The sequence below is a fragment of the Oryctolagus cuniculus genome, chromosome 8, assembly GCF_051225735.1.
Source record: "Oryctolagus cuniculus isolate XC-2025 breed Fujian yellow rabbit chromosome 8, ASM5122573v1, whole genome shotgun sequence".
Classification (NCBI taxonomy): domain Eukaryota; kingdom Metazoa; phylum Chordata; class Mammalia; order Lagomorpha; family Leporidae; genus Oryctolagus; species Oryctolagus cuniculus.
Window position 1 is genome coordinate 106,257,252 of NC_142874.1, and position 26,957 is coordinate 106,284,208.

The window sequence follows — 26,957 nt, forward strand, 5'->3', positions numbered from 1 at the left end:
CTTCTGCTGAACAGGAAATAAAGGTGAGCCTTCCAGTGGCTTTGATGGAAGTTAAGGCAGTAGCGACTGTTTTTAGCATGGAAGCAACCCCTAGGCAACTGGGTCTGGTTGCTGCATGCAGTACCCAATTGGCCTATTTTGTCTCTGTGGTGTTAAGTGAGGACTTCCAAGGCCTTCCCTTCCTGTTCATGACTGAATAAATGGAAGGGGAGGTTGTAATTGGGGTAAAGATTGGGCCCAAAGTTAATTGAGTCTTTAAGTTATCAAAGGATTGTTTCCTATTAGAGGACCATTAAGTAGTGTCAGGAAGGGGATTTTTAGTAAATCATAAAAAGGTTAAGACATTAAGGAGAAATTCTGTGGCCAGTTTTTGCAATAACCTCCAAGTCTTAAAATTCCCAGAGTATTGCTTAGTGTGGGGAAGAGGGAAAGACAATATGCCTTGAAGGCATGAAAAGCAAAGTTGAACCATACTGGAAAGAAATAATGGCTAAGTCATTTTCTCAAAGGGTTTGAGAAAAATAAATGGGCTTTCCGTATATACTGGGGGAAAGACTGCCCATGTATATTGTTGGCCTTTCTGGGTGAGAGCAAAGAGGAAGTGGCTGTCAGTATCTACTGGTGTACTTAAGTAGGTACTACAGAGGTCAACAGCTGAAAAATATTGGCTCTCAGAGAACACAACACAAATTACAAGGGTCAAGGACCACTGGGTATTGGAGAATAGCCAAGTTGGTAATGACTCCAGGATCTTGCACAAATCTCCACCCTCTTCTATGGTGATTAAGGATCTGTAGGGTGGAAGTATTGCTGGTGCAGGGAATGACAAGTTTTGTTTTTGTTTTTGTTTTTTTTTTTTTTCTGTACAAAGTCATCCACTGTGGGTTACTTGCCGAACAGAGCTTTAAGTTTAGGGGGTATTGTCTGATAGTGGGGCGGGGCACGCTATGATCCACCTGGATTTTCATTGCAGGTGCTGAATGGATATGACCAACATCAGTGTTCAATTGTGCCCAGAGGATGTGAGTCGTTCCCTTAGGGTTGGAAGGGCAGTTTCAGTGAGATTGACAAAATAGACGGGCATCTGGGTAGAGGCTGCATCTGTGGGGTCAGTGCCAAGGCCTGGTGAGAGCAATTCTAACATTAGTTCTCCTTTCTTGGATGTGGAAATGTGGGCATGGCAGACTTCTTAACAGTCTCTTCCTAAAGCATACAGAAGTCAACTGAGAAGGCAAAAAGCAATGACGACCCGAGAAGCGTCCCATCTGGAAGGGGTGGGGGTGGGTGTCGCTCCCCCTCTTCGTGGAGGAACGACACAGGACCCTGCGCTGTTCTTTTGTCTGCTGGGCCCTTCCCGGGTTTGCTGCTGGTTCTTCCCGGGTTGGCTACCGTCCCTTCCACCTCCGTGGAAGGGCGGTTCCCCCTGCCACATTCCCCACTTCCGCGGGGGAGCGGCAAACCGCCGGCCGGCTCTCTCAGGGGCTGCACAGGTGTTCCTTCAGATGTTCCCCTTAGATGTTCCTGGTGCATGTTGTCTCTCTCCTCCTTTATAGTCCTCTTCCGCCAATCCCAACTCTGCTACCCACACGCCGAGTACGCTGCTCTCCTCCAATCAGGAGCAGGTCCTACAGTTTATTGGTTGAACTGGAGGCAGCTGCGTAGAAGCTGTTTCTCCCTTCTCAGCGCCATATTGTGGGAGAGCAGATGCATAGAATAAGTCCTAATTCCAGTAACTTAGTCTAGTCCGGGTTGCTCCCCACAGGTGGGTAAGGATTTGGGGACAGTCCTAGGTTGATTGGCAGCACAGGCCGTTAGATAGATGACCTCAGAACTCCAGGACAGGGACAGTGAAAATGTATCGACCAGAGCTCTAATTCACCCTCAGTGTTCATATCTAATTCCCCTGGTTGATTGCTTTGAAGGGAGAGAACTGTTTGCTGAATGTCCTGGAGGAAGAGAAGGTTGAAATAGCTTTATGGGGCTTCAGCTGTAGCCTGCACCTGTTTTGAGAGAGTCCTTTATTGAAATGGCTTCTGTGCTTACAGAAAAAGTCTTCTTGTTATTCTGAGAAGCAGAGGTGGCTGGATCGTCCCTTTTTAATGGTTGTAACTGGAGGGCCGTTAATCTGGCAGTTTTCTCCTGACAGTCTGAGGTTTGGGTGCTCTAGATTCCTTGTCCTTTTCTAGGGGTTTTGTTTGTTTGTTTGTTTGTTGGCTTTCCTTAAAGATTTAGATGAACAAGAGAGATGTTTTTCCATCCACTGATCACTGGTTCACTCCACAAATAGCCTCAATAGCCAGGTCCAGGAACCAGAAGCCCCTTGCTGGTCTTTCACATGGGTGGCAGGAGCCCAAGTGCATGGGTCATCCTCTGCTGCTTTCCCAGGCTCATTAGCAGAGAGCTGGATTGGAAGCAGAACAGCTGGGACTCGAACTGGCTCTCATATAGGATGCTGGTGTCACAGGCAGAGGCTTAACCGCTCGGCCACTGCACCAGCCCCAGGAATTCTGACAGTTGGTTGATTTGAGAGGCCGTCATTCTCACGGAGATATTTTGCTGCCCGATTGAGATCATATATTGGACTCGGGTACTGAGAGTCTCGGAAAGTCCTGCCCCCAAAATTGCTTTAAACAAATTAAAGCTCTCATCATTTGATTCTCTAATTCCTGAACCCTTCTGAAAGGTCTGTTCAGCCCTATCAGATTGTTCGAGGACAGGCTCATCTTTGCTTTGAGTACAACGATGTGTGGCTTCCCAGTTTACAAGCCAGGGGGAAATTGAGGGAATGGCCTGCTAACTCATTTTTAGCTGCTGATTGTGCTTTATGGAACCTTTGGGCTCCAGCTCCTTAAAGTCCTTTAGGGATTCTCCCCTATCTGTGGCCTGCATCCATTCATGGCACACATACGCCCGCCCTCTGAGCAATGGAACAAGTAGGTACAGTTCTAAAAATATGGGTTGGTGAGCACCAGTGATTAAGCTGAAGTGTCATCTGAATTCAAGAGAATTGGTTTTGGGGAATGGGAAGTGTTTAAAGCTAGAAGTTCTGTTTTTTGTTTTTGTTTTTTTAATCGTTTGACAGGTAGAGTTAGAGATAGTGAGAGAGAGACAGACAGACAGAAAGGTCTTCCTTCCATTGGTTCACTCCCCAAATGGCTACTACAGCCGGTGCTGCGCCGATCCAAAGCCAGGAGCCAGGTGCTTCTTCCTGGTCTCCCATGAAGGTGCAGGAGCCCAAGCACTTGGGCCATCCTCCACTGCACTCCCGGGTCACAGCAGAGAACTGGACCAGAAGAAGAGCAACCAGGACTAGTACCCAGCACCCATATGGGATGCTGGCACCGCAGGCGGAGGATTAACCAAGTGAGCCATGGCACCAGCCCCAAAGCTAGAAGTTCTGATTTCACCTTGGGTCATAGGTGATCTGCCATTCCTAACCATTTGAGTTTTATTTTTAATTTTTTTAGAGGTATATGTATTTGTTTATTTGAATGGCAGAGCGACAATGAGAGAGAGAGAGAGAGAGACTCTTCCAAGATCTTCCATCTGCTGGTTCACTTCCCCAAGTGGCCACAATGTTTGGGTCTGGGCAGGTTGAAGTGAAGAGCCAGGAACTCCATCCAGGTCTCCTACATGGGTAGGAGACATAGGGGCCCAAGTAGTTGTGCTGTCATCTGCTGCTTGCCCAGGCACATTAGCAAGGAGTTTAATCTGAAGCAGAGCAGCCAGGACTCTAACCAGCACCCTGATATGGGAGGCAGGCATTGCAAGCAGTGGCTTAAGACACTGGGATGTTAGAGCTGCCCTCTATTTTTAATTAATTTTTTTATTTGAGAGAATGAGTTCACATCTGCTGGTTTATTCACCAAGTGCCACAATGGCTGGGCCTAGGCAAGGCTGAACCTGGGAGAATGGAAACTAAATCCAGGTCTCCCATGTGGTAGCAGGAACTCAGTTATTTGAACCATCATTGCTGCCTATCATGATGTGCATTAGCAGGAACCTGTGATCATTAAGATCTGAAGCTGGGAATCAAACCCAGATACTTTGATGTGACTCACAAGCTTTTTTTTTTTTTAAGATTTATTTATTTATTTGAAAGGCAGAGTTACATAGGCCAGGTCTCCCATGTAGTGGCAGGAGCCCAAGCTCTTAGACCATCCTCCACTGCTTTCCAAGGCACATTAGCAGAGAGCTGGACGAGAAGTGGAGCAACTGGAACCTAAACCAGCGCCCATATGGGATGCTGGCACAGCGGACCATGGCTTTCACCTGCTGAGCCACAGTGCTGGCCCCTGCTTACAGATATCTTAGCGGGCATCTTAACTGCTAGGCTAATTGTCCACTCCACATTTGGATTTTAAAGGGAACTGTCAAGGAAAGACCAAAAAAGTCTAGAGTGTTGAGAAGAGAGGGAATATACGGGAAAGAAAGGTGATGTGGTGTGGTGTGGTGAGCTCAGAGAGTGGAGGGAAAGGCAGGAAAAGCATGGGGCTGAGCACAGAGGGCAGGCTAGCGGAAGCTGTGGCAGCAGTGGAAGTATCGGTGGTTTGGGTTTCTGTGTCTCAAGTACAAGTCTCTTTTTCCAGTTTGTTGAATTGCTCATTTAATTTAGAATCATTTTCTTTGAAAGAAGCAACAATGGATTCTTGGGCTGATTTGAGAGCCTCGAGATGTGAATTCAAGAATGTCTTCCCATTGCCTTTGAGAGGTTCAGGTTTTTTTTTTTTATCGTCCTCATTTGGGTGGGGAACCTTTTTTTCTGCCACGGGCTGTTTGGATATTTGTAACATCATTTTCAAGCCATACGAAATTACCGACTTGAAAATTAGCCTGCTGTAGATTTATTGAATCTCAAGTCCCCCCTACGGTTGCCTTGGCAGGGCTGCACCAGATGATTTTGTGGGCCTTTGCCGGCCTACCTGCCAGCCAGACGTTCCCACCCGTGTTCTAATTGCACACATAAGTAGACAAGTTTTGGGATTTCCAAAGAGCTCCCTGCAGAGTTTTAGGTCATCCCAGGTTATTTTGGTCGAGGTGCCTCGCCAGTTAGAACTCTTAGAAGCATAACTTTTAGTCATAAGAACAGCCAGGGTGCTAGAATGCAGCTGTTTGCAGAAAAAGACTTGGGGCATGAGATTACTGCTTATGCACTCATCTAATGAAGGAGCCCCTTCCTGGGCAACCGGATGGTGGCAGTCCCTGGCATGAGCCTTATGGACTGAGACTGATAACCTGAATGAGGGCAGCCTCTTCTGACTTGAGATAGTCTCTAAGGCCTTGACCTGAAACAAGGGAGGTGTGGATCTGAGCAGACTTAACCAGTGCTCCCCCAACGCCACAGAACAAACCACTGTGTCCCAAGGGTTCTTTTGGCACCAGTGTCTTGGTCCATCTTGAATGCTCAGCTTTTCTCAGTTCATAGCTGAGACTGAATATTTTAAAAAGCCAAGAGCCATAATTCCTAAGATTGCCGTCTCAGGAATCAGATTGCCACAACTCAAATCCTAGAGTCACCACTGGCTATGCAGGTGAATTTATGCAAACTTCTTAAATTCTCTGTATCTCTGTTTCCCATCTACAAAACAGAAATAATAGCACCTGCTTTATAGGGTTGCTTTTGATTGAAAATGAGAAAACATTGATGCAGTATTCCAGTATGATGCCTACCACACAGAAAGCCCTAAACTGCGAGGTGTCATTGCAGTTGTATGAATTGCTGGAGGTGGGTGTCCATGCAGGTGTCTGGCTCTCTGCTAGAGCACCCACTCCTTGGAGACCACAGCCAGAACTGTCAGTGATGCCATGGTCTACCCAAGGCTCAGCATGTCATAATCATTTAGTAAATGCTTATTGAATTGAATTGTTGTCAAATTTGAAGATTGCTATTTAAAATTAAGCCACTCAGATAGTTTGTGAATAATAGCATGTCTTCCCACGTTCCACAGTCCTGTACTATTTTTAGGAATTATTGAAGTTAATAGCTCTCACTTGTAACATCTATTATGTGCCCAGTCTATTCTGAGCACTAATGATACAAGAATTGTCTCTTAATTTTCATAACAACTTGTGAGGGATAGGTTTTAATTACATAGATGAGGCAATGGAGCCTCTATGAAGTTAGGCAACTTACCCCAAACCATAGCGAGCAACAGGGAGAAAGCTCAATGCCAGCGTCTTCCCTGTAAATGCAGATGTTGTGAAACAAAGCCTTCAGTTATACTTATGACCATGGAAATGGCTTTGTATCCTTTGAGAATGAACCGTTTACAGAGCAAATAGCCCGCAGTGCCTCGCGGCGTTGTTACATTGAGCAATACCGCACTGCAGCACAGCTCTTCCGAAGTGGGGGACTCCCCGCCTGCTGTTGACTTTGTGGAGAAGGCTTCATTAGCTTCAGAGTCTGGCAAAAAGAGTGCACCACATTCCCTCAGCTTCCTCTGTTTATAATAAAGCCTACATTAAAAGAAAGCTTGGATTATAAATAAATAGTGTTTGTTTTATCCCTTATCCCTTTAATCATTTTTTGGCAGGCTTACTCATAGCACACACTGACAAACACACACAGATAACAAAGGTGTGGTTATGTCCCCTTAATGGCACCTTCAGCAGGAACTTTACGTGCTATGTGGAGGGAACATGGCGGCCTCAGCCGCACCTGCCAAGATCCCTCCACTTACAGAGTGATCTACACATGAAAACAGGTAGTCTGGGTAGGTACTGCTCACACTCCTGGCTGAAAGAATGGTTTTCAGAAGTTCTGCAGGGAAATCAGCTCAACTGCTGCTGAACAGGACCAAGTCTCTCCTGGGGCAGCCACCTCCTGGTGTTTTAGAGAAACCAAAGATGCTTTATTCCCAACCAGCATCCCCCACTAATAACCTAATATCTTGAAGAACACATGAATAGCATTATCAAAATGTCTGATTAGTGCTTTGATGAATCATTTGCTTAGTATCAAGAAAAAAAGAATGTAATTATGTTTTTTGGACAGAGCATTTTTCTCCATTTAACCCTAAGATACCTGTGAAGCAGAACGGATTGTGATTTTTCTAATGTAGAGTGTATAAATAGATCCCTTTAGTGGATTCATCACCTTTAAGATTAGGGCACCAGGGAGAAGGGGAAGCAAAACCAACAAAGAAATGAATGCATTTGTTTTTATAAGGAAAACCTACTGACCATTCATTAACCATCGCTTATATGTCAAAGATGTATAGGCAGAGGAGACAGAGCTGGGGAAGACACATTCAGGAATCACTCCCCCTTGTAAGGTTGACAGCACATAAACAAGCAAGTATCCAGAAGCTGGTACCCCTACCTGAAAACCCCAGCCTCCTCTCAAGCTAGCACTGTGCCCATTCCCCTCCAGCAGAATCAGTGGCAGTGACCTGCACAGCACAGCTGAGGCCTTGCTCCAAACACATGGCTGTTGGCCTCCGAAGGCCCTTCCTGCCTCTGGCCGTCCTGCTGCTTTCCTGAGCCCCTCACCCTTCCCCCCTCACCCTTCAGGTGACCCTGCTTCCGGTTTCACCGAGAGCATCAAGGGAGAGCATCCACCTGCTCACACCTGTGCATCCATCCACCACCTGCCTCTGTGCCCCAGCATGCCCTCCATCCTGCCCATCACAGGGGGCGGGAGGTGTAGTGGGCTGTACTTGTTCTGTGTTCAGCTTGCACCTTCCCCTCCCTCTTCTCCTGGCTCATCAGTTTTACACCTGTCTTCATGGAGCTTCAAAAGTTTGTAGAAAAAAAAAAGAAAATGCATATTATGAAAAACTCTACATGGATTTCAAATAATTTTTGCACCATAATAAACTTAAATCCCATTTTCCACAAACTTTTCAGAGTAAGCTCCTATGCTCCTATACTATATATTTCCCTTCTAATTAAAAAAAAAAGATTAAAAAAAAAACTCTCCCCTTGTCTTCCTGGCCCCTTAGGCAGCCGCTCCATTCCTTTGCTGTCCTTCACATCCCCACTGCTCAGGGGAATGCTGTGAGCTTACTGTTCTCACTTCCTCTTCTGTGTCCCCTCGGCAGACCACTCTGATCAATCTCCATTGCAGAATGAAACAATGCATTGCCCAATACAGTGGTCAGTTCTCAATTTCCACCATCTTCACCCTGTCAGCAGCATTTGATCACTCCTTCTTTTTATTTGAAATAGCAGTTTTATTGGAATATTATTCATATATGATAAAAACTCACCCTTTTAAAGTTAAAATTCAGTGGTTTTTAGAATATCCACAAAGTTATGCAACCCTCATCACTAATTCCAGGACATTTCGTAACTCCAAAGTAAAACCCACCCAGCCCTCTTTGCATCTACTTCCCATCCCCCATTCTCTGGCAGCCCCAAGCTGCTTTTCAGGAGTCGCCTGTTCTAGACTTTTCACCCACATAGAACCATACAGTGTGTCCCTTTTTTCTGCCTCCTTTTGCTTAGCATAATGATTTCAGGACTCATCTGTTCTATTGTGTCAGTACTTCATCCCCTCTTAGGAGTGAAAATCCTACATTCCATGGATAGATCACCTTTTGCTTATCCATACATCAGCTGATGGACATTTGAGTTGTTTTGGTTTTGGCTATGGTGAGTCATGCTGCTTTGCCCATCCAAGCCTGAGTGCTTATAAGGGCATGTGTTTGGGGACTGCTGGGTCATGTGATGACTGAATTTCCTCCTTCCTTGTTGAAACAAACCTTGAAGTGCTCTGGGCTTCTTCGTGCCCTTCCAGTCTCAATCTGGATTCACCTGCCAGGTGTTATCTGTCAGTGACTGGTGTTTTAAACACCATCTGTATAGGGAGGACTCCCACACGTTTGTATTCAGTGTGGCACCCCTGACTCTGAGCCCATTGTCGTCTCTCTGACGTCTCTGCTGAAGGTGTTTTCTGAGCTTGGCATTTCCAAAGTCAGGCTTGTCATCTGCCCTCTAAAATCTGCCACCACCTGCTGTCTTTTCCAACTCTTTATTGGCCTTTCCACTGTTTCAGTGTCTGGGCCAAATTTGCAGTTATCCTTGACTTCTACCTGGCCCACGCCTCTTGTCTAATCCTTTTGGGGCAACTCCTGTTGACTGCACCTTTAGAGATACCCAGCATCTCTTCTCACCATTTTGCTGGGAAGAGCTGGCAGTATCTCCCTTACTTCCAAGCACCTACTCTGGTCCTTCCCAGTCTTTCCTCAATGCAGTTATGAGGATCCTTTTAAATATTTATTATTTATTCTCACCTACTTGAAAGGCACAACAGCAGAGAGAGACACACACACGCACACACAGACTCACACACACACACAGATCTTCCCTCTGCTGGTTCACTCATCAAATGCCTACGACAGCCACAGCTGGTCCAAGCTGAAGCCAGCAACCAGGAAATTCATCCGGGGCTACAATGTGGGTGACAGGGGGCACAAGCACTTGAATCATCCTCTGCTACTTCCCAGGACATATTGGCAGGAAGCTGGATCAGAAGGGCCTGGTATGTCAGAAACCGAAGCAGTTATCCTAACTCCCTGTGCCACAACACCCACCCTGCAAGGGTCGTTCTACAAGGCAAGCCAGGCATTGGGTGTTTATGGCACAGCAGTTAAGATGCCACTTGAGATACCCATATCTCATGTTGGAGTGTTGGCAAACCTGGGTTTGAGTCCTGACTTCACTTCTGATTCCAGCTTGCCGCTGTTGTGTATCCTGGGAGACAGAAGATGACAGCTCCAGTACCTGGGCCCCTGCCACCCATGTAGAAGACCTGGATGGGGTCTCCAAGCTCTTGACTTCAGCCTAGCCCAGCCCCAGCTGTTGTGGACATTTGGGAAGTGAACCAACAGATGGAAGATCTCTGTCTCTCTCTGTCTCTTTCTTTCTCTCACTTTCTGCCTTTCAAATAAGTATATTTAAAAAAAAAATTTAATGAAAATGAAAGTCAGATTGTGTCACTTCTGTGTTCAACAAGCTATCAAACTTCCCATTTCCTTCAGGGTAAAAGCCAAGGTCTGAGAAATGCTTGCAGGCCTGCGTGATGCAGCCCCCAGCAGCCTTGCTGATCCAGCCCCAGCCCTAGCTCCAGCGACCTCTCCATCCCCCCTCCTCAGAGTTACTCCTCTTACCCTCTCCTTGGGACCTCGCCCTGTGCTTCTCCTTTGGAATGCTTCTCCCCAGACATCCTCCGGGACACATCTTTGTTTCTCTTAAGTTTGTGTTCCACACTACTACTGGCCTCCTAAGATACAGTGTCCCTCTCATCCTTGGTGATAGGAAACCAGGTTTTTAGCTGGTTCATTGCTGCCTACGTGGAAGATCTCTTTCTGACTGCCATGGGATTAGATTGTGAGCAATAAAAGTAAACAGTTGTATTTTCCTTTAAAGACAGGACCTGCCCTGCTGTGGCCCTCCCTCCAGCCGGCCATGTTGGTGACAGTGAGCCAAAGTTCCTGCTCTCCTGGGACTTAGAGCTCACGAGTGGAAAGAGACAACAAATCAATAAACCTAAGTAAATATATGGTGTGTCAGGTGGTGTGGAGAGCAATGGAGATAAAGTGGGGTCAAGCAAATGGGGTGTGGTAAACAAGGCAGGATGTCAGACAAGGCGTCACTGATAAAATGATAAGTGAACAAAAACTTGCCTGGGTTAGGATTCAGTTTCCTTGCATATAACCTAAACCCCAGACAACAATGACTCGCGTAAACAAGGTGGAACTGTGTTTTCTCTCAAAGTTTGTTTGTCAAACCTTTGCTGGTAGTGAGTATGCACGCTGCAATGTGGTCCTCATGGCTCCAGATGTTGCCATTGTGCCAGCCATCCATCTGCTTTCTCATGCTTTCTCCTTCAACTACCAGGAATCATTGAGATTGCCTGGATTTTACACTTCATCACTTCATTTCTCACCTGTGCTTTGGTGAAGAGGAATAGATTTCAATAGCTGATTTTCTCACAATCTTATTGTACAATCTTGGACAAATCATTTCAGCTCTATGGGCCAATGGGCTTGATTTCTGAAATTAGAATGGGAGTAAACCCCCTCTTCATCTCTAAAATGGAGTGATTCTAAAATCACTAAGTTCTGAATTTTCCACCTATGTTTTCTTGCATAAATAGGAAACTTGTATGACCAGCTGTGATCAAACAATTCAGTTGTCATGTTAAACTTGCTTTCTACAAAAAGATCTATTTACAAAAGGCAGAGGGACAGAGGAAGAGGAGGAGGAACGGGGAGATGGGGGGCCTCCTCTGCCGCCTTTCCAGGGAGCTGGATCAGGAGCTGAGCGGCAGGGACTCAAACTGGAGCTCTGACTCGGGAGGCTGGTGTCACAGGCTGTGGCTTAACCCCCTGCGCCATGCCAGCTCCTAATGTGCTTTTTATCTTAGCATTTATTTTCAAAAATTGTGGGAACAATTATTTACTTCTTGACACATTTTAAAACTTGGACCCAATAGCCTAAGGGTTTTGTTTTGTTTTGTTTTGTTTTGTTTTGTTTTGTTTTGAATTCACCTTCCCAGGCCCTGAGCCTGCCAAGAGGGGCAGTGAGTGCACTCGGGCAGGCGCATGACCCTGCGAGCTGTGCTAATGTGTGCCTTCAAGTGCCTGGCTGCTTGGTGAGCATTCCATCCGGTGTCAACGGCATCGCTTTGGACAAATTTCTACCAAACCTTTGTCTCAAGGCCCCATCCCCCTGTGTCATCCCATCCTCTCTGTGAGCAACTAGTTGAAGACAGGTGATTTCATTTTAGCTTAGATGACAAAGTTAGAGATAAATGGTGGGACCGGCGCCGTGGCTCACTTGGCTAATCCTCCGCCTGTGGCGCCAGCACCCCGGGTTCTAGGCCCGGTTGGAGTGCCGGGTACTAGTTCCGGTTGCTCCTCTTCCAGTCCAACTCTCTGCTGTGGCCTGGGAAGGTAGTGGAGGATGGCCCAAGTGCTTGGGAGACCGGGAGGGAGCACCTGGCTCCTGACTTCGGATCAGCGCAGCGCCGGCTGTAGCGGCCATTAGGGGAGTAGGGGAGTGAACCAATGGAAGGAAGACCTCTCTCTCTCTCTCTCTTTCTAACTCTGTCAAATAAAAATAAAATAAATGGTGAAGATTTTTAAAGTAAAACATTCACATTTCTAATAGGATGAAAATATATTAAATTAAAACACTCATATCTAAATTCCTAAACCACTCAGGTGAAACATTTCACCTGAAATTTTTCCAGATTTAAAAAAAAAAAAAAAAACCTTTGCATTGAACCAGTAAGTTTGGAAAACAGCAGATGGAACTGTGTCAATATTAACAAGCGGCCCCTCCCTACTGCCATGCACAGCTTTGCCTGTAAGAGTTTCTAAAAGGGGCCACTTCCTTGAGCCCAGTCCCAGACACATGGCTCTCCCCACGGGCTGTTGAGGCAGAGGAAGTGTAGTTTTCTGACTCTTGCTCCTGCGGTAGCCATTCCCATACTCTATAAACTCAGATGTTGTCATTTCTGTACCATTGCTGCTTTTCAGATGGATGGATTTCAAAATTGAATGTAAAAGAAATTCCTAAAATCAGACCAGTGTTTGCACAACAGAATTAATGTACTTTCTGGTATGCACTGATTATTAACATTTCAGTGTTCCTAGGAGGAAGGTAGATGATTATCCTTGGTTTATTCAGTGATTCATTCATTCATTCGTTCATTCTACAAATACTGAAAGGTCACTTGCTGTTAGCTAGGTGCTGTTCCAGGAGGCAGGGCCCCAGTGGTTGGCGGACCAGGCAGACCTTTCTGTGGTGGTGGTGCGTCCAGTTAGCAGACATGGAAGCAGACGGTGCAGGCAGAGTGAGGAAGCCCAAGTGCTGAGTGCTCAGGGGTTGGTGACTTGCTTAGACCACACTGTAACCTGTTGCTGATCTGCTCTCTGTTTCAAGATAAGCTTCTTGAAGGCTGAAACATGAAATTTCTATCTTCTCACACGTAATGTTTCCTGCAAACTAGGCTAAATTGATTTTATGCTGAAGTACAGGTTTGCCCTGAAAGTTAGATCACAAAGAGATTTTAATTAGTTACAACTTTAACATTGACCCATTTTTTTTACTACAAAAAAAAAAAAAGCCTGTGTAAAAGCTACCCTTGCCACCAACATATTCCCTAAAGCATGTTAATAATTGTCTCAGAAAAAGACCTGGGGCGTTAATTAGCTAGCACTGGGATTGGCACACAGTAGATTCATCAAATTATCTGAGAGGAGAGTTGCAACATTTCCGTAAATAAATCTCATTTTTGGAAAAGCAAATGGAACATTTTTGAGCAAAACCCAAGACTGGTTTTGGACTTAGGAGATTCTCCTTTTAGTTCTTTAAGCTAGAATACTTTTTTAAAATTCAGAGCTAATTACCTCTTTTCAGGTACTTTTCTTAATTCCCATTTCTTCTTTTGAAGGTGATGAGTTTAATGAGGAGGAGACACAAGTGGCTGTGCCTCTTCCATCCCCATGACACGTGGAGGAGGGAGAAGGCCAGGGACGCTGCAGAGGCCTAGTGACTTTATTTAGAAAGCCTGAATGTCAAAATCAGCTTTGCCACTTTCTTCCTTCTACCTCCGTGCACCCTCATTTGAGCTCTGAGTATAATTTTTTGCCCTATTCTAATTACCTCTGAAAGGGCCTGATGAGGGATAGTCAGCATGGGCAAAGAGCACACTGAGTGATTTTGTGATTGTAAAATGCAGCCACAGAGATCTGCATTGTGCAGCAGATGGTTAAGCCGCCATCTCCACTTCTGATTCAGCCGCCTGCTAATGAGCCTGGGAAAGCAGTGGAAGATGGCTCAGGTGCATGAGTCCCTCCCACCCACGTGGGAGACCCGGATGGAGTTCCAGGCTCCTAGTGTTAGCCTGGCCCAGCCTCTGGTGTTGCGGCCATTTGGGAGTGAGCGTGCAGATGGAAGATTCAATCTCTCTCCCTCTCCCCGCCCCCTTATCTCAGTAACTCTGCCTTTCAAATAAATACATAAATCCAAAAAAAAAAAAAAGTTAAATCTGAGGCATGTAACTTTTTTTGGTCTCTTATCAGTGATTTCAGTCTATCAGAGTAAATCAGTGCCTTCTATCACGGAACTATTTTTCTTCTCCTGTGTTCCTTGTTGAGTTTTTAAAGATGAAATAATCTTAAAAGCTAGTGTTGAAGATGATAGGATTGTTTTTAGACTTTTGAAATTAATTCATGTGTGCTTTAAGTAAAGTAACGATGGGATGGGCCTTAGGCTCAGTGGTTAAGCCCAGCTTAGGATGCCCACATCCCATATTGAAGTGTCTGGTATGAGTCCCAGCTCTGCTCCTGAGTCCAGCTTCCTGCTAGACAGCCTATAATGACTCAAGTAGTTGGGCACCTGCCACCCCTGGGAGTTGCTGCTCCTGACTTTGACCTGGCCCAACCTCTGCTGATATGTGCATTTGGGGAGTGAACCAGCAGATGGAAGATTTCTCTCTTTTCCTTTCTCTCTCCCTCCCCCTACCCCTTTCTTCACTTTCCTCTGTTTCTATCTGCCCTCCAGATAAGATGAAAAATAAGTAAAAATTTTTAAAAATATGGTAACGATACTTGTTTTATTGGAGCTATATATCTAACTCCATAGATCAGCGTTTTTATTTGTTTAATAAGCTTATATTGTACTATGTCTCATAACTAAACTACTTCCCAGTCTCATTAAAAAAACTTTAATGTCTGAATAATCATTCATCATATGAATACACCATACTTTAACTGCTATAGTAATCTGGTTGGTTAGAATGCTTGCAGTTTTGTCCTGTTATAAATAAAAACACTATGAACACATTGTTCCCAAGGCTACATTCCAAGAATGGCTCAGCAGGTACCAGCAAGGTTAATGTAAAGAAAAGAAAGTTCAAGGGGTTGCATTGTAAGAGTAGCATGACTATCTTCTAAAAATGCCATTTCTTCTTGCAGTCCCAACATTGAACATGAAATTAAATGTACAGAATACTGGTTAAGGACAGGTACTGAACCTTATCTGGCTTCTAACTTTAGCTTTGCTACTCACTCATTGGGCAAAATAATTTGAACTCTTTGTGTCTCCATTTCTTCCTCTTATTTTCTGGTAATAGTAATTATTCTTGCCTCCCTGAGCTATTGTGAGAATTAAATGTGTTGGTTAATGGAAATTTCTCAGAGCCATGTCTGACACAGAGTAAGTGTTCGATAAATGTTTACAACAGTAGCAGCACCAACGTATGGAATGGTTTTCTAATCTTAGATTCTTGTAGGACGTTATTTTGTTTCTGTTCCTGTGACATCTTAGGTATCAAAGTAGCTCAGATTGCCACAGCGAGAGTCACTCCATACCTGCAGGTACATGCATGGAATGTCCTCTGTGTAAGATTCCTGGGATTGTTTGTCTCCTGGTTGTGTACATCAGTCACGTAGCATGTACCTAGATCCTTATCTCAAATCGCCAATGGCAGAATTCTTAAGAGTCAAGCCTTTTCCCTTAGATGGTTTTGGGGATTTATGGGTTTCACCTTCAAGTGTACAGTTAGTAAAAGACTGAAGAAATGACTACAGTGAGGAAATGAAGTGTGGTGTGAACTAGTGGATACCACCACTCGGACAGAAAGAGAAAGCTACCTCCCAGTCCTTCCCACACCCTTGGCTGTCCTGCTGCTGCAGCCAGATACGTGAGGGGGGTGACAGGTGGGTCTCTCTGGGCACATTCACTCTATTTATACTGGCAAGACTTTGGCCCAGCCAAGCTTGGCCGAGCCTCACAGAGCCACTGCGACTCTTGGCTATACAAGGCAGCCTAAGTGACTTCTTTGGCCCACTGCTGCTAAGCTCATAGCTGGTCATGGGCCATCACATCTTGACATGCCAGTTGCAGAAAGAACAGATGGAACTAGAAGAAAAGCATATAAAGAGAGACGTTGCTTCCATGTGGGAGTCCTCCTGTTGTTCCTTCTCCAACAAGGCTTCTCAGCTTTGGCACTGCTGGCATTTTGAACCTCACAACTGTCTTGTGTGTGTGTGTGGCCAGGCTATCCTGTGCACTGTAGAATGTGTTGTCACATCCTTGGTTTCTTCACATGCCAGTTCTGTGGCACATACCCTCACCCACTTTGTGACAACCAAAACCAAAAACGTCTCCAGACAAAATGGGCTCTGGATGAGAACCATTGCTTCTGAGGCCACACTGTGATGTGCTTGCTTGTACGCTTGACCTTGGCTGACTAATACTGTGCTCTTCATCAGAGAGTCGGTGGTGAAAAGCACCAACTCCAAGGTAGGGAGGTAGGGTGTGCACCTACACCAAACTATAAGGACTCTTAAAAAAAAAAAAAAGATTGGTTTGGGGGGCCGGCGCCACGGCTCACTAGGCTAATCCTCCGCCTTGCGGCGCCGGCACACTGGGTTCTAGTCCCGGTCGGGGCGCCGGATTCTGTCCCGGTTGCCCTGCTTCCAGGCCAGCTCTCTGCTGTGGCCAGGGAGTGCAGTGGAGGATGGCCCAAGTGCTTGGGCCCTGCACCTCATGGGAGACCAAGATAAGTACCCGACTCCTGCCATCGGATCAGCGTGGTACGCCGGCTACAGCGCGCCGGCTGCGGCGGCCATTGGAGGGTGAACCAACGGCAAAAGGAAGACCTTTCTGTCTGTCTGTCTCTCTCACTGTCCACTCTGCCTGTCAAAAAAAAAAAAAAAAAAAAAGATTTGTTTGGGGCCAGCGCTGTGGCACAGTGGGTTAAAGCCCTGTCCTGAAGCACCAGCATCCTATATGGGTGCCATAGTACCAGCTGCTTCTCTTCCGATCCAGCTCTCTGCTATGGCCTGGGAAAGCAGTAGAAGATGGCCCAAGTCCTTGGGGCCCTGCACCCATGTGAGAGACCCAGAAGAAGCTCCTGGCTCTGGCTTCAGATCTGCGCAGCCCCAGCCATTGCGGCCATCTGGGGAGTGAACCAGAGGATAGAAGACCTCTCTCTCTCTCTCTACCTCTCTATGTAACTCTGTCTTTCAAATAAATAAAATAAATCTTTTTTAAAAATTTGCTTATTTACATATTTGAAAGACAGAGTTACAGAGAGAGAAGATGGGGCTAGAACAGGATGGAATAGGCTGGGCCAAGACAAGGAACCAGGATCTTCTTCCTAAACTCCCCTGTGGGTGGCAAGGCCCAAATACTTCTGCTGCTTTCCCAGGCACATTAACAGGAAGCTGGATCAGAAGTGGAGCAGTGGGTTCTTAAACCAGCACCCATATGGGATGCTGGCATTACAGGTGTCAACTTAACCCACTGTGCCACAAAGGCAGCCTCTATATAGACTTTTTTTTAAAAAAAGATTTATTTATTTATGTATTTGAAAGGAAGAGTTACAGAGAGGCAGAGACAGAGAGACAGAGAAAAAGAAGTCTTCCATCCATTGGTTTACTCCCCAAATGACCACAATAGCCAGAGCTGGGCCAATCCAAAGCCAGGAGCCAATCCAAATCCAGGTATCCCACTTCAGCACAGGGGCTCAAGGACTTGGGCCATCCTCTACTGCTTTCCCAGGGCATAGCAGAGAGCTAGATGGGAAGTGGAGCAGCTAGGACTTGAACCAGTTCCCATTTGGGATGCTGGCACTGCAGGTGACAACCTTACCCACTACGCCACAGCACTGGACCCTATATAGACCCTTAAATGGATATCCATAGACAGAAAAGTAAAACTGTCCCTTCTATCTACATGGCTGAGAGTAGTAAAACTTTATTTTGGTTCATATGATTTGTTCCTTAAAAGCACAATTCCAGCTGAAGTAAAGAAAGTAGTCTTCTCTTTTTCCTCAAAGCTAATCCATTTGAACTAAAATTAATTGTATCACTCAAACAGCAGATTTTAAAAATTTGTCACATTTATTTCATTCTTCCTATAGTTATCATGTCCATAGTCAAAAATATAGCCTTCAAGATACATCTTCAGAAGATACCATTAGTCATCCTTAAACACACTTTCCTTCTGAAATGTGCCTGCATATTTCCCAGTTCTGGTAGTCTCCATGACTGAGCTATTTTTTCTTAATAATTCTCTTTTTTCATGAACTACTTGTGATATTTTCACATTCTGTACATCAGCTCAGATCTTTGTACTACCTTGATGTATAAATAATGAGTTTATGTTTTACAGGTCATGGTTAATGACAGTCATGTCTGTGTTGTTTCCATAGAAATTAAATAATCACTGAAAGACTCTTAGACAAAACGCAGCTGATGTAGTTTCTGACATGTAGGTGATTTGCGTTGGAAAGGGCATTTGAAATTAAATGACAGCGTGGAGTAAGCTGCAGATTCCCTTTCTTCACTTCAGAATATGTCACCTTTATGTAAATTGGTGGATGGAAATTTAGAGCTCTCAACTTACTATGGAACCAAAAATGTTGTCTCCTTATTTTAAGGCCTTGAAATGTTTACCAAAAACTGCTCTTGTGTTTACGTTATAACAGAGAGAACTAAATGCAAATGTGAGATTATAAATTAATTTGAAATCCTATTCCTCTTCTCTCACTGATTTTTCATGTCTATTCTTTTTTTGGAATAAAGAGGTAAGTTTATTTGGGTACAAAAATTTTTTGAAATGCGTATGTATTTTTTTCATAATACGTGTTTTTCATGAACTTTTTGAAGGCACCTCTGTATTTTCTCCCTTTCATTTTGCCAAGGTCAGGCCCTATGACTGACCAAATTAAAAAAAAAAAAAAATGGGTGTTGAATCATACTGAAACATAAGGGCCATATACCAGTGCCAGAGCTTTACGAAGTTATCTCATGGTGGAAAAAGTAGTTTTCATTTGAAGGAAAGAAGAGAAAATATAGGTGTACACATTAAGTAACTTGTCCAAGTTGGCTCAGATGGTGAATGGCAAACCCAGGTTTTGGACATAGATCCTCTGACTCTGTACCTCCACAGTAGTCTAAACTTGTGTCTTTAGTCAGGTACTTTTTCTTTAAAGTAAAAGCAAGTTGACTTTTAATATTCTATATTAGAAATCAAAATCAAACTTTTTAAAGAAGAGCTTATTTACTGTACTACTCAGCTTTTTGTTATTATAATGAAATACCCAAGCAGCTAGATTTTTAAAGAGCAGAGGTTTATGTAACTCCCAGTGTTCAAAGTTCAAGACTGATGGTCCTTTGGATTGGCCTCTGTGAGGAAGGTGGGTGGTGATGGGGGAGCCATGCAGAGGAAGATCACATGATGAGCCAGAGAGAGAGGCTGGGCCTGACTAGGGCTTTTATAATCACATCGTCAATGACCCAGCAGACTTCTCACTAGGGCTACCTCCTAAACACTAGACATATGATTAAGTTTCTTTTTTTTTTTTTAAAGAGATTTTTATTTATTTGAGAGGCAGAGTTATAGACAGTTGGGGCGGGGGGGAGACAGACAGACGAAGTCTTCCATCTGTTGGTTCACTCCCCAAATGGCCACAATGGCTGGAGCTGAGCCGATCCAAAGCCAGAAGCTAGGAGCCTCCTCCAGGCTTCCCATGTGGATGCAGGGGCCCAAGCACTTGGATCATCTTCCATTGTTGTCCCTGGCCATTAGCAGACAGATGGATCAAAAGAGGAGCAACTGGGACTAGAACTGGCACCCATATGGGATGCCGGTGCCACAGGTGGAAGATTAACATACTGCGCTGCAGTGCTGGCCCCCAAATAATTTTCTACCCAAGAGGTGGCTATATTGTTTTTTCCCCACAGAAGCAGTTTATTTAAGGCACACATACTTCACGTATTTCATAAATACAAACTTAGGAACATAGTGATTCTTCCCAACCTACTCTCCCTCCCATCTGCACTCCCACCCTTCTTCCGCTGCCTCCTCCTATTCCTATTCTTATTTTTTACTAAGATCTATTTTAAATTAACTTTATACACTTAAGATTAACCCTACACTAAGTACAGAGTTCAACAAATAATACAAAAAAAAAAAAAAAAAAAAAACACTGTTCCTCCTGTTCCTCAGCAGTCAAGACAAGGGCTGTTCAAAGTCTTCACATCTCAAAGTGTCAATTTTACTTCTGTAGATTACCTTTTAAGTACTCTATTAGTTACCACAGATCAGAGAGAACATATGGTATTTGTCTTTTTGGGACTGGCTTATTTCACTAAGTATAATGTTTTCCAGTTGCATCCATTTTGTTGCAAATGACAGAATTTCATTTTTTTGACCACTGTGTAGTATTCCATGGTGTACATGTCCCATAATTTCTTTATCCAGTCTTCAGTTCACAGGCATCTGGGTTGATACCATATCTTAGCTATTGTGAATTGAGCTGCAATAAACGTGTGGGTACAGATAACTGTTTCATATGCTGATTTCATTTCCTTTGGGTAAATTTTCAGGAGTGGAATGGCTGGATCATATGGTAGGTGTATATTCAGATTTCTGAGAAATCTCCATACTGTCTGCCACAGTGGCAATACCAGCTTGCATTCTCACCAACAATGGATTAGGGTACCTGTTTCCCCACATCCTTGCCAGCATTTGTTGTTTGTTGATTTTCTGTATGAAAGCCATTCTAACTGGGGAGAGGTGAAACCTCATTGTAGTTTTGATTTGCATTTCCCTGATAGCTGGTGATTTTGAGCATTTTTTTCATGTGTCTTTTGGCCATTTGGAGTTCCTCTTTTGAAAAATGTCTGTTAAAGTCCTTTGCCCATTTTTTAACTGGATTGTTTGTTTTGTGGTTGTTGAGTTTCTTGATCTTTTTATATATTCTGGATATTAATCCTTTGTCAGTTGCATAGTTTGCAAATAATTTCTCCCATTCTGTCAGTTGTCTCTTTGCTGAGTGTTTCTTTTGCAGTGTGGAATCTTCTCAATTTGATGTAATCCCATTTGTCAATTTTGGCTTTGATTGCCCGTGCTGCTGGGTCTTTTCCAAGACCTCTTTGCCTATGCCAAAGTCTTTGAGGATTTCCCCAGTATTCTATAATAATTTGATGGTGTCAGGTCGATGTCTACTGTTATGAGAAGTAATCACATGCAAAAGGAATCCTTTTATGAAAAATATAATAGCATCTATTTTCATGTTCTTTTGCTCTTTATTTGAATATTTCTTTAAAAAGTAATCTTGGCATTTTTTCAAGGTTTATTTATTTATTTGAAAGAGTTACAGAGAGAAGAAGAGCCAGAGAAAGAAAGAACTTCCATCTGCTATTTCATTCCCCAGATGGTCACAATGGCTAGTGCTGGGCCAGGCTGAAGCTAGAAGCCAGGAGCTTCATCCAGGTCTCCCAAATGGGTGACCCAAGCATTGGGCCATCTCCCACTGCTTTTTCCAGGCCATTAGCAGGAAGCTAGAGTAGCTGAGACATGAACTAGTACTGTATGGGATGCCAATGTCATAGGCACTACACCACAATGCTGGCCTCATCTTGGAATACTTGATAATCACTAAGAGAATAGATTTTAAATGTTCTTGACACAAAAAAATGAATTTATGAAGTAATACATGTTTTAATTAGCTCTATTGAACCATTCCACTATGGGTACATACATTTTACTGGAAAATTGAAGTAAAAAATGTTTGACATTAAAAACCTGAAATCCATGCACAGCATTTTCATGTGCTCATTTTCCATGAAATTTTTCAAGAACTTGTGTGCATGAACTTCAAAAGAAATCTTGCACCAAAAATAAACTTTAAATTCCATTTTCCTAAAACTTTTCCAAATACCCTCATATTTCAAAATAAGATGTTATACATAATAAACATGTGTGACTTTTATTTGCATTGGGAAAAATACTCTTAGCAAATATGACTATATATATGGATTATAGGTGCATTTTTGTAAGTTTATAATGTTTGTAACTTACAAAAAATTTCCTTTCTTGATTTTCATAAGCTTATAAATGCTTTGCAGATATATAACCCTGAACAATCAACAATCACCAGATTTGGGCAAATTTAATGATAAAAATAAAAGCTGAATGATATTTAGTGCTTGCTTTGTTCTACGCTAAATGTAACTAACTTCTCCAAATTATGTTCATGCATTCTTAAAATTTATTTTTAATTTTATATCATAAATTTGTATACATACTTGTATGTTATGTAATCTTCATAGAGGCATGAATTTATCTGATGTTTACATTTATCCTCACATCACTTTTTCCCATTATCTGTTATCTAGTCTCTTCAATGGTTAGTGTCTTGGAAGTAGCTACAGTGAAAAGTGTGTTGTGTGACAAGAAGTATTTATGAATGGATCCAGACCCTGGCTAGACTTTGTGGTTAAAATGAAGGAGCAAGAGTGGGAGTTTCTTTTTTTTTTTTTTTTTTTTTGACAGGCAGAGTTAGAGAGAGACAGAGAGAAATGTCTTCCTTTTCCATTGGTTCACCCCCTAAATGGCCGCCATGGCCAGGTGCTTTGTCTTGGCCTCCCATGTGAGTGCAGGCCCCAAGCACTTGGGCCATCCTCCACTGCCTTCCTGGGCCACAGCAGAGAGCTGAACTGGAAGAGGAGCAACCGGGACAGAATCCAGCACCCCAACCATGACTAGAACCCGGGGTGCTGGTGCCGCAGGCGAGGATTGCCCTAGTGAGCCACAGCGCCGGCCTCTTTTTTTTTTTTTTTTTTTTAAAGATTTATTTATTTGAAAGTCAGAGTTACACAGAGAGGCACAGAGAGAGAGAGAGAGAGAGAGAGGTCTTCCATCCACTGGTTCACTCTCCAACTGGCCACAATGGCCTGAGCTGTGCCAATTGAAAAACAGGAGCCAGGAGCTTCTTCTGGATCTCTCATGTGGGTGCAGGGACCCAAGGACTTGGGCCATCTTCTGATGTCCCAGGCCACAGCAGAGAGCTGGATTGGAAGTGGAGCAGCTGGGACTCAAACCGGCGCCATATGGGAAGCCAGCATTGTAGGCCATGGCTTTACCCACTACGCCACAGCGCCAGCCCCCCACCTACTCCTTAACCAAATATTTATTACACCGTACTTCAGCCTGCACGAGAATATCAGAATGGAAAGAATCAGCACACTTGCGTGTATTTCACTGGCTGGGGTAGTGTGTTTCTGGACTTCTGCCCCAACACCCTATATTTCAGTGGGCTGCATGCTTTCTGTCTCATCTCTTTCCAGCTGTGTTCTGCCCTTCACTCAGCTTGCCAGCCTCATGGATTCACAATCCTTTCTCTAATATAGAGTCAGGCTTCTAAGAAGAAGGGAGCCTGTGGAACCTTTGTGTCAGAATCCCAGGGAGGAGTATGGGTTCATGGTGACTTGAAAGTTCCCCTTGGGGGACCAGCACTGTGGCGTAGAGGGTTAAGCTGCCACCTGTGATGCCAGCATCCCGTAAGGTTGCTGGTTCAAGTCCCAGCTGCTCTACTTCCCATCCAGCTCCCTGCTAATGTGCCTGGGAAAGCAGCAAGGATGCCCAAGTGCTTGGGTTCCTGCCACCCACATAGGAGTCTCCACGTCTGCCTGGCCAGCCTGGCCATTGCAGCCATCTGGGGAGTGAACTAACAGATAGAAGCGCTCTCTTTCCCTTTCTCTCTCTCCCGCTATCTCTTTCTCTCTCCCTCTCTCTATCCCTCTTTCCCTCTCTCTCTCGGTGTACCTCTGCCTTTCAAGATAAATCAATCTTTTTTAAAAAGTTTCCCTTGCAAATGTGGGCATCTTCCCTGCCCTGTGCTATAAAATAGTTTTTAGATGTATTTTCTGTTCCACGCTTCGCATGGTGTTTTCCTGATGGGTTAATCCATTGGATTGTTAATAAATTGGAACAAATTATCTTCCTTCAGTAACTTAATTTAAAAGATTTCCAGGGCTAGTATTATGGCACAGTGCACCCGGGAAGGCAGCAGAAAATGTCCTGGGTAGGTGGGCCCCTGCCATCCACGTGGGAGTCCTGCATGGAGCTCTTGGCTCCTGGCTTTGGCCTGGCCCTGCTCCGACTATTGTGGCCATTTGGGAATGAACCAGCGATTGGAAAATCTCTCTCTGATTCTTCCTCTCTCTGTACAACACTGACTTTCAAATAAATGAAATAGTTTTTTTTAAGTTAAAAAAAATGACTCTAATGTATTTTGCTCTATGACCTTCTCCAATCCTTTTATTTATTTATTTGTTTGTTTTTAACTTTTGTTTAATAAATATGAATTTCCAAAGTACAACTTTTGGATTATAGCGGCTTTTCCCCCCATAACCTCCCTCACACCCGCAACCATCCCATCTCCAACTCCCTCTCCCATCACACTCACATCAAGATTCATTTTCAATTCTCTTTAGATACAGAAGATCAATTTAGTACATACTAAGTAAAGATTTCAATAGTTTGCACCCACACAGAAACACAAAGTAGAAAGTACTGTTTGAGTACTAGTTATACTATTAATTCACATAGTACAACACATTAATGACAGAGATCCTACATGGGGAGTAAGTGCACCATGACTCCTGTTGTTGATTTAACAATTGACATCTTATTTATGGCATCAGTAATCACCCTAGGCTCTTGTCATGAGTTGCCAAGGCTATGGACGCCTCTTGAGTTTGCCAACTCCGATCTTATTTAGACAAGATCATAGTCAAAGTGGAAGTTCTCTCCTCCCTTCAGAGAAAGGTACCTCTTCTTTGATGGCCCATTCTTTCCGCTGGGATCTCACTCACAGAGATCTTTCATTTAAGTCATTCATTTTTTTTTCCCCACAGTGTCTTGGCTTTCCATGCCTGAAATACTCTCATGGGCTTTTTAGCCAGATCCAAATGTCTTAAGGGCTGATTCTGAGGCCAGAGTGCTGTTTAGGACATCTGCCATTCTATGAGTCTGATGTGTATCCCACTTCCCATGTTGGATCATTCTCTCCCTTTTTAATTCTGTCAGTTAGTTTTAGCAGACACTAGTCTTGTTTATGTGATCCCTTTGACTCTTAATCCTATCATTATGATCAATTATAAACTGAAATTGATCACTTTGACTACCGAGATTGGAATCCCCTGGCATGTTTCTAACTCTACCATTAGAGGTAAATCCAATTGAGCATGTGCTGAACTGTACATCTCCTCCCTCTCTTATTCCCACTCATATTTAACAGGGATCACTTTTCAGTTAAATTTAAACACCTAAGAATAATTGTGTGTTAATTAAAGAGTTCAATCAATAGCATTAAGTAGAACAAAAAAATACTAAAAGGAATAAAGTAGTAAGTTGTTCCTCGACAGTCAGGATAAGGGCTGATCAAGTCTTTGTTTCTCATAGTGTCCATTTCCCTTCAACAGGTTTCCTTTTTGGTGCTCGGTTAGTTGTCACCGATCAGGGAGAACATATGACATTTGTCCCTTTGGGACTGGCTTAATTCACTTAGCATGATGTTTTGCAAGATTCTTCCATTTTGTTGCAAATGGCTGGATTTCCTTGTTTTTTTTACTGCTGTGTAGTACTCTATAGAGTACATATCCCACAATTTCTTTATCCAGTCTACTGTTGATGGCACTTAGCTTGATTCCAGGTCTTAGCTATTGTGAATTGAGTTGCAATAAACATTGAGGTACAGACAGCTCTTTTATTTGCCAATTTAATTTCCTTTGGGTAAATTCCAAGGAGTGGGATGGCTGGGTTGTATGGTAGGGTTATATTCAGGTTTCTGAGGAATCTCCAAACTGACTTCCATAGTGGCTTTACCAGTTTGCATTCCCACCAACAGTGGGTTAGTGTCCCTTTTTCCCCACATCCTCGCCAGCATCTGTTGTTGGTAGATTTCTGTATGTGAGTCATCCTAACCTGGGTGAGGTGAAACCTCATTGTGGTTTTGATTTGCATTTCCCTGATTGCTAGTGATTCTGAACATTTATTCATGTGTCTGTTGTCCATTTGGATTTCCTCTTTTGAAAAATGTCTAACGAGGTCCTTGGCCCGTCTCTTGAGTTGTTTGTTTTGTTGTTGTGGAGTTTCTTGATTTCTTTGTAGATTCTGATTATTAAACCTTTATCAGTTGCATAGTTTGCAAATATTTTTTTCCCATTCTGTTGGTTGCCTCTTCACTTTCCTGACTGTTTCTTTTGCAGTATAGAAACTTCTCAATTTGATGCAATCCCAATTGTTAATTTTGGCTTTGGCTGCCTGTGCCTCCAGGGTCTTTTCCAAGAAGTCTTTGCTTGTGCCTATATCTTGCAGGGTTTCTCCGATGTTCTCTAATAATTTGATGGTGTCAGGTTGTAGATTTAGATTTTTTTTTAATTTTTTTAACTTTTATTTAGGAAATATACATTTACCAAAATACAGTTTATGAATTACAGTGGCTTCCCCCCCATAACTTCCCTCCCACTCGCACCCCTCCCATCTCCCACTCCCTCTCCCATTCCATTCACATCAAGATTCATTTTCAATTACCTTTATATACAGAAGATCAATTTAGTATATATTAAATAACTATTTCATCAGTTTGCACCCACACAGAAACACAAAGTGTAAAATACTGTTTCAGTACTAGTTACAGCATTACTTCACATTGGACAACACATTAAGGACAGATCCCACATGAGAAGTAAGTACACAGTGACTCCTGTTGTTGACTTAACAATTTGACACTCTTGTTTATGGCATCAGTAATCTCCCTAGGCTCTAGTCATGAGTTTCCAAGGCTATGGAAGCCTTTTGAGTTCACCGACTTTGATCTTATTCTGACAGGGTCATAGTCAAAGTGGAAATTCTCTCCTCCCTTCAGAGAAAGGTACCTCCTTCTTTGATGACCCTGTTCTTTCCACTGGGATCTCACTCGCAGAGATCTTTCATTTAGGTGTTTGTTTTGTTTTGTCTTGCCAGAGTGTCTTGTCTTTCCATGCCTAAAATACCCTCATGGGCTCTTCAGCCAGATCCGAATGCCTTAAGGGCTGATTCTAAGGCCAGAGTGCTACTTAGGACATCTGCCATTCTATGAGTCTGCTTTGTATCCCGGAATGTAATACTTTATACCTTTTAGTATTTTTTGGTTGTTGTTC

General features: G+C 43.6%; 1 protein-coding gene across 11 annotated transcripts in view; it reads left to right on the plus strand.

Moving 5' to 3' along the window:
- The window catches only part of FAM13A (family with sequence similarity 13 member A), a 388,793-nt gene that overhangs the window by 231,403 nt on the left and 130,433 nt on the right, over positions 1 to 26,957 (plus strand). The window lies entirely within an intron of this gene.